Below are 13,710 nucleotides of genomic sequence, written 5' to 3'. Positions count from 1 at the left end.
GCGGTTTAGTTGTTTTTCACAAAAAATTGACTACATTAAATTATTATTGAGAATCTAGTAAATTCAGTAGTTTTGTGTTTGTTGCACTATAAACTGTACCTACATTTCTCCAATTGACTGAATTTAAAAAAGTGAAATTCTGTTTGAGTTCTTTGTTTTGAAAAAATACCGCGTCACCCCAATCATGCAGAATACACCGATATGATTTTAGCGTACGGTTTTTGCCTTGGAGATACTGCAGCTGCGGTGGGAGAATACTAACGTACGAATCCTGGACGAATATTTCCAAACCGTAAAGTATATTTGTAGAATTTTTAATAATATTCGTGAAAATAAGTTTCCAGTGCACATGTTTCATCTGAACGTCAACCGATATACGTTGATGGCAAGAAAAAAACATTCTTCAGGTGCTAGAACCGGCTAACTGACAGCTTAATCCTGCTAAAAGCACGTGAAGAATTTCTACACGACTCAATATTCCACAAAATACCGTATGAAGGGCATTACACTATAACGGATTGCATCCATATGTTCAGAAAGTTCAACATCTCCTCTTGGTGACGGTACCAGACGACTGCAGTTTTGTCATCGGGTGAACAATAATTACCAGTTAATTCCATTCATTCTATTTTTGGACGAAGCTACTTTTACTCGTAATGACATAAACAACACACGGAATACTTTACCATTGGTCTGAAGAAAACCCACATCCTGTAATCGAATTAAATTTCCAAAACATATTTTCGGTGAACGTTTGGTGTAGCACGATCGAAAACCAATTAATAGACCCTTTTATACTAAAACCAGAAGAGAGATTATACATTATTTAACAATTTAATTATTTAAACAATTTCTTATAGTGCTTGAAAATTTCCGACATTTCCATTGATCACCGACAAAATATATCACGAATGAAGTAAGACAATTGTTAGATGAAAAATTTACTGTTAAATGGATTGGACGTAGAGAGCCGGTAAATTGGCCACCTAGATCACTGGACCTTACTCTTAGGTTATTGTTTATGGGGCTGTTTATATGTTAGGTATGGAGGCAAAAGGTAGACACACGCAATGAACTGACCGCTCGCATTCTCCGTGCCGCTGCCCTCATCAAGAAGGCGGTTGAGGGCGCCCTCATCAATTACTAGTTGGCGTTAGAGAATGTAAGGAAACGCCTTGAAAAGTGCATCGATGTAAGTGCTGGAATCTTCGAACATTTATTGTTAATTAATGCAGTATAAACATCGGTGTGTATTTTTTTAAAAGAACAGTAGATTAAAAGTATTTTAATTTTTCGAAGGTCTAAATTTATTGCACAAAAAACGGCTGTTTTTTCTTTTTAGATTCATTTTTCTGCTAACATTTGTTAAACATTTGCTAACATTTTTCTGCTAAGTTGTTTTTTAATAATAAAAGTGACTTTTTTTTGTTTTTCACAGGTTTTATTAAAACAGTTTTCTCAGAATTTCTCTACAAGTTTTGATAACAAAATTGACTCATTTATTACTCATTTAACAAAGCTGCAATAAAACCTAAAAAGTGTGTTTCGTCACCGAATGTTAGTTTTACATTGGATGTGAAAAGTACACGAAATACAGACAGTTGTTGGACATGCTGTTTAATTAAAAAAACAACTTTATTCTTATACAACGCCGTAAAATTCATTCAGTTTGACTTCATTGGTCATGTTATAATTGTAAAACCATATTATTTATTATATATTCTTTCTCATTTGTTAATATATATATATATATATATATATATATATATATATATATATATATATATATATGTGTGTGTGTGTGTAATATTAATAATAGATGAAATGATAAAATATTACACCAAAACCTTGACATATAACATTGGTTGTTAGCGTTTGAATTCTTAAAACTTGATATTTCCTGATATATTGAAAAGTATTATTTATTTATTTAATTTTTTAGTATAATAAATTAATTGATATTCACAGTATGAAACAATAATTATGTTTAAGATGCAGTATGAATATTTAAAGATGCAGTATGAATATTTAAATACCATCGAATCTTTTATATCCTAAACGTAAGATAAGACTGAAATAAAATATATGATACAATTTTTGTACCTATGATAACGGAATATTTTTGTTTTATTTTCAGGGAGTTATATCAACAGAGAGGAAACGCTGGAGAAGAGAATGCAGCGAGTTCTATCATCCCAACCCCGTATGGGAAGACGCCTACCTTGAGACGATTCCGGTCGCCACCACTCCCGTTCCTAGCCCTGATGGGCTTTAACACGGGAGTCGTCTTATAGACCATCAACTGATTACACGTCACAGTGATAAACCAGACCTCGGTTCGGATGCCTGCCTTTTTAAATGCCTCGGTAGACATTTACATGGGTGATTTTTTAACTCAGCTTTTGCCTTCGCTGCAGGCCCATACGGATATCTTGAATGTCCTACATCGTTGCGCTCTAATTTAGCTGACCGAGTTCGTGGAAGCACGAACCCCGCGCCTAGTTCTACATTTTACAGAGCCAATATGTAAAAGTCGCTTAGATTGAGACAGCAGTATTAATAACATGCCACCAGCAATGTTGTTCGCAACAACGGATTTTACTCCTTTTTTTTTGTCTTCAGTCATTTGACTGGTTTGATGCAACTCTCCAAGATTCCCTATCTAGTGCTAGTCGTTTCATTTCAGTACCCTACATCCTACATCAGTACATCCTACATCCCTAACAATTTGTTTTACATATTCCAAATGTGGCCTGCCTACACAATTTTTTCCTTCTACCTGTCCTTCCAATATTAAAGCGACTATTCCAGGATGCCTTAGTATGTGGCTTATAAGTCTGTTTCTTCTTCTAACTATATTTTTCCAAATGCTTCTTTCTTCATCTATTTTCCGCAATACCTCTTCATCTGATTTTTAACATTCTCCTATAGCACCACATTTCAAAAGCTTCTAATCTTTTCTTCTCAAATACTCCCATTGTACAAGAATTACTATATCATCAGCAAATCGTAGCATCTTTATCTTTTCACCTTGTATTGTTACTCCGAATCTAAATTGTTCTTTAACATTTTACTCCTAGCTTTCTTAATGAACTCATTTTTAGTTCATACCCCAGATATTGGAATAGTTGGCCTCCTGTCTGGTCTACAAGGGAGAGGCGGACAGACCGCCTACTCCCACTCAGCTCCATCTCAGAGTCCCGCGAGACATTTACTTCACTTCATAATATCGAGATGTCGCAACATTAACGGCCGCATGGAATCCATGCCCCCGATAGCGCAGTCGCCATCCCGCCGACATCCCCACTCAGTAGGGGAAGACACCCGCCTTGTGACGTATCCGATCGACACCACCCCCCACCCTGTTAATAGGCCTGATGGGCTTTAACGGGAGCCATCACGCCGACATCTCGATTCCCCCCGAGGGGAGAAGATCCCACCTCGTAGCGTGCCCAGTCGCTACACCACCCCTCCGTTCGTAGCCAGTAGTGGCTTTAACGGAGGACATCTTCTCGCCCTCAAACTGATTGCGAACCACAGCTTTCAGTTCAGGACCCGCAGAGATGCCACCGATGCAGATGTCCCTCGGGGCATCTGCAAAGTAAAGTTCACCCGACAGTGATGTTTGGTCGTTTAAAATGCCCTCGTCGAAATGATGCTACGCCACGGCTGAGAGGTCACACACACAACCGGTACCACAGTCGCTGCTCCACAGACAGCTTACAATCAGTTTTAAAAGTAAATTCTATCAGAGGAGATGAAAAGCCGCAGAAGGGGTGGTGATCAGCGGGTTGTGTCAGTAAATAGGAAACACCACAGAAGAAGAGATCAGCGGAGAGGAAACGTCGCAGAACGGAGTGGTGATCCGCGGGTTCTGTCAGCGGAGATTAAACGTCGCGAACGAGATGGAGAGGCGTCGGTATGGAGATATTACACATCCAAAGGGCACCAGGAGGGTACATGGGTGGGAGGCCTTGAGTAGAATATCGATCGGGGCACGTTAAATGGGGGAAGCAGCTCATCCAAAGTGTGCTAGATGTGTGGTAGGGAGACGGGGATGCTGTCGAACGGGATAGAGGTTCGTTGGAATGTGGGATGTACACATCCGACGGGCGCCAGGAGGGCCGCTGGGAGGAAGGGCGTTGGGTGTGGTATCGGTCGGGGCGCGTTGGGTGGGGGAAGCGGCTCATCCAAAGTGTGCTAGATGTGTGGTAGGGAGACGGGGATGCTGTCGAACGGGATAGAGGTTCGTTGGGATGTACACATCCGACGAGCGCCAGGAGGGCCGCTGGGAGGAAGGGCGTTGGGTGTGGTATCGGTCGGGGCGCGTTGGGTGGGGGAAGCGGCTCATCCAAAGTGTGCTAGATGTGTGGTAGGGAGACGGGGATGCTGCCGAACGGGATAGAGGTTCGTTGGGATGTGGGATGTACACATCCGACGGGCGCCAGGAGGGCCGCTGGGAGGAAGGGCGTTGGGTGTGGTATCGGTCAGGGCGCGTTGGGTGGGGGAAGCGGCTCATCCAAAGTGTGCTAGATGTGTGGTAGGGAGACGGGGATGCTGTCGAACGGGATAGAGGTTCGTTGGGATGTACACATCCGACGAGCGCCAGGAGGGCCGCTGGGAGGAAGGGCGTTGGGTGTGGTATCGGTCGGGGCGCGTTGGGTGGGGGAAGCGGCTCATCCAAAGTGTGCTAGATGTGTGGTAGGGAGACGGGGATGCTGCCGAACGGGATAGAGGTTCGTTGGGATGTGGGATGTACACATCCGACGGGCGCCAGGAGGGCCGCTGGGAGGAAGGGCGTTGGGTGTGGTATCGGTCAGGGCGCGTTGGGTGGGGGAAGCGGCTCATCCAAAGTGTGCTAGATGTGCGGTAGGAAGACGGGGATGCTGCCGAACGGGATAGAGGTTCGTTGGGATGTGGGATGTACACATCCGACGGGCGCCAGGAGGGCCGCTGGGAGGAAGGGCGTTGGGTGTGGTATCGGTCGGGGCGTGTTGGGTGGGGGAAGCGGCTCATCCAAAGTGTGCTAGATGTGCGGTAGGGAGACGGGGATGCTGTCGAACGGGATAGAGGTTCGTTGGAATGTGGGATGTACACATCCGACGGGCGCCAGGAGGGCCGCTGGGAGGAAGGGCGTTGTGTGTGGTATCGGTCGGGGCGCGTTAGGTGGGGGAAGCGGCTCATCCAAAGTGTGCTAGATGTGTGGTAGGGAGACGGGGATGCTGCCGAACGGGATAGAGGTTCGTTGGGATGTGGGATGTACACATCCGACGGGCGCCAGGAGGGCCGCTGGGAGGAAGGGCGTTGGGTGTGGTATCGGTCAGGGCGCGTTGGGTGGGGGAAGCGGCTCATCCAAAGTGTGCTAGATGTGCGGTAGGAAGACGGGGATGCTGCCGAACGGGATAGAGGTTCGTTGGGATGTGGGATGTACACATCCGACGGGCGCCAGGAGGGCCGCTGGGAGGAAGGTCGTTGGGTATGGTATCGGTCGGGGCGCGTTGGGTGGGGGAAGCGGCTCATCCAAAGTGTGCTAGATGTGTGGTAGGGAGACGGGGATGCTGTCGAACGGGATAGAGGTTAGTTGGGATGAGGGGTATACACATCCGACGGGCGCCAGGAGGGCCGCTGGGAGGAAGGGCGTTGGGTGTGGTATCGGTCGGGGCGCGACGGGCGCCAGGAGTGCCGCTGGGAGGAAGGGCGTAGGGTGTGGTATCGTCGGTGCGCGTTGGTTGGGGGAAGCGGCTCATCCAAAGTGTGCTAAATGTGCGGTAGGGAGACGGGGATGCTGCCGAACGGAATAGAGGTTAGTTGGGATGAGGGATATACACATCCGACGGGCGCCAGGAAGGCCGCTGGGAGGAAGGGCGTAGGGTGTGGTATCGGTCGGGGCGCGTTGGATGGGAGAAGCGGCTCATCCAAAGTGTGCTAGATGTGCGGTAGGGAGACGGGGATGATGCCGAAGGGGATAGAGATTCGTTGGGATGAGTGCTGTACACGTCCGACAGGTGCCAGGAGGACCGCTGGGTGGAAGGGCGTTAAATGTGGTATCGGTCGGGGCGCGTTAGCTGGGGTATTGGTCTGGATGCAGATTGGAGGCGAAACTGTCTAGTCAAGGTCACCATAGTCAGCCTACAAGGATCTCAAAATTCATCGTAAGTAACACTTATTTGCAATGACTATATTTACTTATATATTACATCTAGACTTCCTAATTATCTTTAATATTGAATATACCTTCCTGTTTCATCTCTTAAAATATTATTTCTATGAAATATGTTGGTACAACTTCAAAACCTGGCAACATGATTCCTAATTTTAGCAAAATCACTTCTTTTAATTTTTTTAGGAGCTAATGTTACTCTATATGTGTGAATTGGGAAATGATGGAAAAAGCCTAATTGGTGTAAAAAGTAGTATGCTGTAATGTATAATATTAATAATAATAATAATAATCGTTGGTATGTGGATTATCTGTCATATAAAGTACTTTGGAAAAAAAAAAAATAAAAATATTTGCAAACCTTTTTCATTTTCATCAGTTAAGAGAGATTTGCTTTTTAAAATATATACTTTAAAATAAATTTAAAGTGAAATCAGTCCATTAATTTATGCTTATCACTCAGAATATCATTAGTACCTGAAAAACTATAACAAGTGATTTTGGAAAACTTAATGATACTAATGTACCATTTTTCATGAACATGGTACAAAAGGAAAAATTTAATGAAAAGTTATGTTTAAACGATTTACAGTTTCCATTTTTGATATCGTTATGTATCTCCATCTACATGTGTAAATAATAATTTCACAACAGGTGTGAAAAATTACTTCTATGTCATATATTCAGTATCATCATATCTAGTTTATAACTAAAAGAAATAGACGTAAGAAAATGATTACTTACATCAAAATAAATTTTTTTATCAGAAAATTCAATTAATATAATATTGTTATAAAACTAATACTTCAAATATTCCTGTTATTAAAAATTGATGTAATTGTGTAATAGTTTAATATTTTTTTTTATGAAATATCAAAACTTTGTTTTCAAGTTTTGAATATTCAAATGATGCTAACAAACAATTGTAATGTCAGTAGTGTTTTGGTGTAATATTTTCCTTTTACAACTTTTATAAATATATCTTTATTCATATTTATATTGATATAGATGTAATATTTCTATATCAACTTTTATATATATTATCGATTTTCGTTGCGAATAGGAAAGACTTTTGGTTAGGTTATTTATTAACTCAGCGTCAAATAAAGGACTGGCAGGAGTAGGTTTTGTGATGAAAAAAATGTTAATGAAGAGAGCACATTATTTCAAAAAGCTTGGCAGTAGAATCATTGTAATCAGGATAAAATCAAAACCTAAGCCGACAATGATTATTAACATCTACATGCCTACAAGTGCCCATAATGATGAGTAGTGTGTATCATATACACACTACTATTTTCTTCTATTTTCATAGAAGGAAATGAAAATTTAATAATACTTGGAGATAGGAATACAAGCATTGGAAAAGGCAAGGAATGAAAATATTGTGGGTGAATATGGGCTGGGCAAAAGGAATAAATGAGGGGACCGACTCATTCAGTTTTGCACGAAGTATGATTTATTAATTGCCAACACTCAGTTTAAAAATCATAATAGAAGAGTAACCACTCTTGTAAAAAGCCGGGTGATACTACAAGGTATCAGGTAGATTAAATCATGGTTAAGCAAAAATTTAGAAAAAACTCATTGACTACAAAGCACATATCCAGGGCGGACATTGATAGCAAACATAATTTAGTGATAATGAAATGTAGATTAGAGTTTAAAATCCTAAAGAAAAGATTACAGATGAATCGCTGAAATTTAGAGAAGCTTGAGGAAGAGGAGATTAAAAACGTTTTTAGGACATCACAAGAGGTCTGAGTAAAAAAGATGAATTGCAATATATAAAGAATGGGAAAATGTTAAAAAGGAAATTATTAAATAAAAAAAAACGAACCTAGGCGGATGATTGCAGCTGATGATTAACATAGAAAGTATAAGAATGCTAGTGATGATGGTAAAAGGAACTATCAACAGTTAGGAAATATTATAAACAGGATGTGCAATTTAGCGAAAGAATGGAATAAAGAAAAGTGTTCAGAAGCGGAAAAAGAAGGTAAAATATCATCATTGGTAAAATAGAAGGAGCATACAGGAAAATAAAGGAGAATTTTTTGGTACATATGTTAAAATCTAATGTGTTAAAGATAGTAAATCGATTTATAATACGAAAGGAAAGGTTAATAGGTGGGCAGAATATAATGAAGAGTTATATGGAGGAAATGTACTAGAAATTGCTGTTATAGAGGAAGAACAGGAACTTGAAGAGGATGAAAAGGGAGTTGCAGTACTGAGATATGAATTTAATAGAGCATTAAAACATTTGAATGAAAGAAAGGCTCCTTGGGTAAACTGGATACTGCAGAATTACTGCACAATGTAGGTGAGGAAGCGATAAGTATATTATAGTAATACAAACTGGTGTGCAATATTTATTTAGAAGGAAGTTCCATCAGACTTCAAAAAGAGTGTTATTGTCATGATACCAAAGAAAGCAGGAGTAGAAAAGTGTGAAGAATACAGAAAAATTATCTTAACTACTCACGCATCAAAAATCTAATTAGAATTCTGTACAGAATAATTAAGAGGAGAGTGGAAGAACTGTTAGGAAACGACCGATTTGGTTTCAGGAACAGTATAGGGACAAGGAAGCAATTTTAGTGCTCAGATTAATAGTTGAAGGAAGATTAAAGAAAAACAAACCGACATACATGGCACATATAGACTTAGAAAAAGCATTTGACAATGTAGACTGGAATAAAATGTTAGCATTTTAAAAGGTTTTGGGTTCAAGTATAGCGATAGAACAAATGAACTTATAGGAACCAAACTACAACAGTAATAATCAAAGAGCATATGAAAGAAACAATAATAAAAAAGGGAGTCTGACAAAGATGTTCCCCACTAATTTTTAATCTTTTCATAAAACTAGCTGTTAATAATGTTAAAGAACAAATTAGATCCAGAGTAACAGTGCAAGGTGAAAAGATAAAAATGCTAATATTTGCTGATGATAGTAACAATTTGCAGATGATATATTGATTATAGTTGAGACAGAAAAGATTTTGAAGAAACAATGAATGGCACGCATGATGTCCTTCGCATGAACTACCACATGAAAAAAAAACACACAAAATAAAAGTAATGAAATGTGGTAGAAATAAAGTAGGTTGACCACTGAATATAAAAATAAGATGAGAAAAGGCTATGGAGGTAGAATTTTGTTATTTGGGAAGTAGAATTACTAAAGATAGACGAAGCAAGAGCCATATAAAATGCCAAATAGCACAGGTGAAATAAGCTTTCAGTCAGAAATAGAGTCTGCTTTCATAAAAAATTAATTTAAACGTCGGGAAACCATTTTGAGAATATGCTTAGCTACTTTATATGAAAGCGAACGTAGCTTTATATGGAAGTGAATCTTGGAAGATCGGAGTACCTGAAAAGAGAAGATTAGAAGCTTTTGAAATGTGATGCTTTAGGAGAATGTTAAAAATCAGATGGGTGGATAAAGTGAGAAATGAAAAGGTATTGCAGCAAATTGATGAAGGAAGAAGCATTTGAAAAATATAGCTTAAAGAAGACAGACTTAATATGCCACATCTTACGGCATTCTGGAATAGTCTCTTTGATATTGGAGGGACAGGTAGATGGGGAAAATTGTGCAGACAGGCAACATTTGTTATATGTAAAATAAATTGACAGGGAGATGTAGGTGGTATACTGAACTGAAATGGTTGATACTAGGTAGAGAATCTTGGAGAGATGCATCAAACCAGTCAAATGACTGAGGACAAAAAAAGTCTGTTTTTCATTTAAACTTTTAATCATCAATATGAGAAAAAATTATTATTTATCAAGGTTTAATAATTCTCAATATATTTCTGTTTTGTAGTGTATTATAGAGAATATTAGAAATTAAATGTAATTTTATAAATGTATTAACTGTCAATAAATGTATTTCTGTTAATACTTTGTGTTTGTTTGTTTATTACGCCTTCACCTCTCCTACAGAAAGCAGATAGGAAATGGGTTAAAATTTACAATTACTATTTTAAGGTAAAATATAAAAAAGAAAGACAACGTATTTAACTAGAATTGTTTATTAATAAAGTGTTATTTTACAATTAGAAAGGCTATATGCATATACTGATTTAATTATTTACTTTAAAATTAAAAAAACTAAATAAATTCAAAATACATAAATTTTTACAATATCTTATATCCAATCCTCATTGAGATTTACTAACCGAATATGATGGTTAAATTTTGATTTGTTATATCGAATCAAGTAGTAGTCTAGTCTCATTTAGTTTGTTCCCTCAACAGGACAAGATAGTGGTTGTTTGAAAGAATTTAAGTATTTCTATTAGCCACCTATTCACAAATATCCATTCCGAGATATAGAGTGCTGCCTATTCCATGTAAGTCTTTACAAAGAAGACAAACATTTACTTAATACATCAAGATTTTAAACATTAGCGTATGATTAAATGCTACAGATTACTATCTGCAGCATATCTGTTGAATTTTGATTAGGATGATGACATAATGCGATTAATTAACTAGCTTGCCCACACATACTACTGATGGGTGGCTTTAATGTACACAACCTTTTATGGGGATATTGGAAAGGTTCCTTTTAAAATCTGACTTTGTTGTATTAAATAATGGTTTTGAACTTATTTAAATGCCAGATACAGATTGATGTCCTGTTAAAATTAACATTTATAACTGCATCAATGGCACTGAAATATACTTTCAAGGTTTTAGAAATTTTCACGGAAGTGACAAGTTTCAATGAAAGTATATTCCATCTCCAAAGGCAACTGTATGATAAGATTGGATGAGCTTCACTCCTTGAAATAACTGAAGTTACTGATAATGATGTTTGCTTTAACAAATGTTTTATTTAACTCTCAGATTTATAAAACTTAAAAATCCTGACAACAATACTTGATGTAGACTAATAGAAATACTACTACAGCAGACATTTAGAAGATAGTGAAGGTCATCTGTGTATAAACTTTATTTCCATATTATACTGTTAATCTAATACAACCTAATAGATTCACCAAACAAAATCAGATTATCAGATATGATGGGACTGAACTTCTCTGTAGCAGTGGAAGAAAGCATATATTGTTCCAATCCTAAAAAAATAAAACTCCAACAGATCCCATTAGTTAAAATCCTAATTTTTTGACGTGTGCTGATGGAAAAATATATATTTTGCAACTTGTTAATTTCAGCATGTCAATCTACTTTTCCTCATATAGGTAAATTTATCCCTTGGTAAATGTCCTTCATATTCTAATTTTTTTCCTTTGTAATCTAGCCCCCATACTATTCTCAATGTGATGCAGCACTCCAGCCTTTTGAGAGTTACACCACTGTAATGTTTATTATCAAGTACTGATTTATGAGTTGCTACCTCTCACCACCTAAATAATTGAGTTAGTGCACATCATGTTTTTGTACTAAAAGTCTGAAAATCCGACACATCAGCCACCACTATTTTCATTTTAGTTAGCTTTATCATTTTCTTCGTGATGTTCCTTAATGCGAAAACAATACTGGGATGAAAAAAAATTAATCAATAACTTTGCCACAATCAACATGGGTGGCAGAAACGTCATTTATTGATTGGTGGCCTCATTTCTGCTATGTCCCATCATAAATCTGTTTTCTATTACTGCTTCTAACATTGCATCTTCAGTAACACGGTTTACTGCTGGGTCTAATATATCATATTTATTAAATTTTTCTACAGGTCTAGGTTAGTTTATAATTCCACGAAACACTCTGCCTGCAGTAACTAATTTTTCAAAGCACCTAAGACCATACCCTAACCTAGCAATTCTCAACCTGAGAGTCAAGATCACCACAGGAATCACAGCGATATGAAAGGGCGGTGGTGAAATTTGGCCTACAAATTTAAACGCAAACAATAACCGATAATGAAATCATTTCATGAGAAAAAAATCATTATAAACATTTTACTTATCTTAAGAACACATGTAAAGAAAATAAATTGAGATAGTTGTTTGTTTTTCATTTAAAAGTTTCTCTATATGTGGATCTATGTTAGAAACACACTAAAGGAAATTATTTTCAAGTGATAAAAGAAGATTCCTATATTTATGTTTTAGCGCAACCATAGTATTGTGAAAAACATTGTCATGAAACATGAAGAAAGGGATTTAAAAAAAATTATTCTAATATATGTATTGTATTAGTTACCACTCACGTTTCAGAATGTTATTTAATTTTTAAATATATATATATTTAACATTGGTCTGAAACAATTTTTCATATATCCATCAACACTTACAGCAAAGGATGACAAAAAGAAAAAAAAAAAGAAATAACGCTATAACTTACTTATTAATAAGTAATGTACTGAATTTCTTTAAAGTTCCTACCGTTCTTTGCAAAAGGGACTAAAACATATGTAAGTAAACTTTTTTTTTATCACCAACCACTGGCCCAGAAAGTTGAAAAAATAAAGTTTCGAAGACAAAAAGAATCATAACCTCCATAGTAGGCGCAGTATAGAATTGGTTTAAAGTGGTTGTTAGTTGTCTAATCATTAACAAATACTTTTGTTAGAAATATGACCAACCCTTACGGCAAGGGATGAGGAAAATGTTGTTAGAATTGTAAGATGGGACTTGTCATTAGCTAAACATGTGAAACTTTTTTCACATGCAATCAGTGTCGTATTGAGTAAATTTGAAATTTTTCTTAACTGAAATTTTTCTTAATCATTTTGTATCCTGCTTAGCACAGGAGAAATCGACCTCCACATTCTGGCGTGCCAAAAAAGAATTTTTTTTAATACAATGTAATCTGACCATACGTAAGTTTGTAAGTAACTTTTCTTCTACTGATGTATCTTTATCTGAGAGTTTTATAATCTGTAAGATCAATTTATTGTTTTTATAACAAAATTTACATAAAATAATAAATGAAAAAAGCAGTTAATTTTTTTTTGTAAAATGGTTATACCTTTCTCTTATATTATGTATATGGATAGATATGAGTAGAAAGCAGAAATATTTATACTCTCAGAGATTTCTTAAATAATTACCTTATCAGAAAGAGAAACCCGATAAATAATAAACGAATGACAAAAAACATTCATTCCTATCTACATTATAATCTAATATTAAACGTCCCATAAGATTACTTTAATAACTGCCTTATAAGAGAGAGAAAGCCGAAAAAACTTTAACAAATGACAAGAAACATTCTCTCTTCTGTATCTCAGATTAGACCAAACATTCAACGCCCCTATAGCTTACTTCTTCAATAACTACCTTATCAGAAAAAGAAAGACAATAAGAATATAACCAATGAAAACAAACATTCTCTCTTCCGTATCTAAGATTACACCTAACAATCAACGCAGTCACAGATTATTTCTTGTACAACTATTTTATCACAGAGAGACAGCCGATAAAAATTTAACCAATGAAAAAAGAATTCACTCTTTCTTATTTCTGATTACACCTACAATTCAACGCCCTTATAGATTACTTTTTCAATAACTAATTTATAAACAGAGAAAGCCGATAAAAATTAAATCATTGAAGAAACACTCA

Source organism: Lycorma delicatula, chromosome 2 (genome assembly GCF_047948215.1).
Source record: "Lycorma delicatula isolate Av1 chromosome 2, ASM4794821v1, whole genome shotgun sequence".
Taxonomy (NCBI): Eukaryota; Metazoa; Arthropoda; class Insecta; order Hemiptera; family Fulgoridae; genus Lycorma; species Lycorma delicatula.
This window is presented reverse-complemented; position numbering follows the sequence as displayed.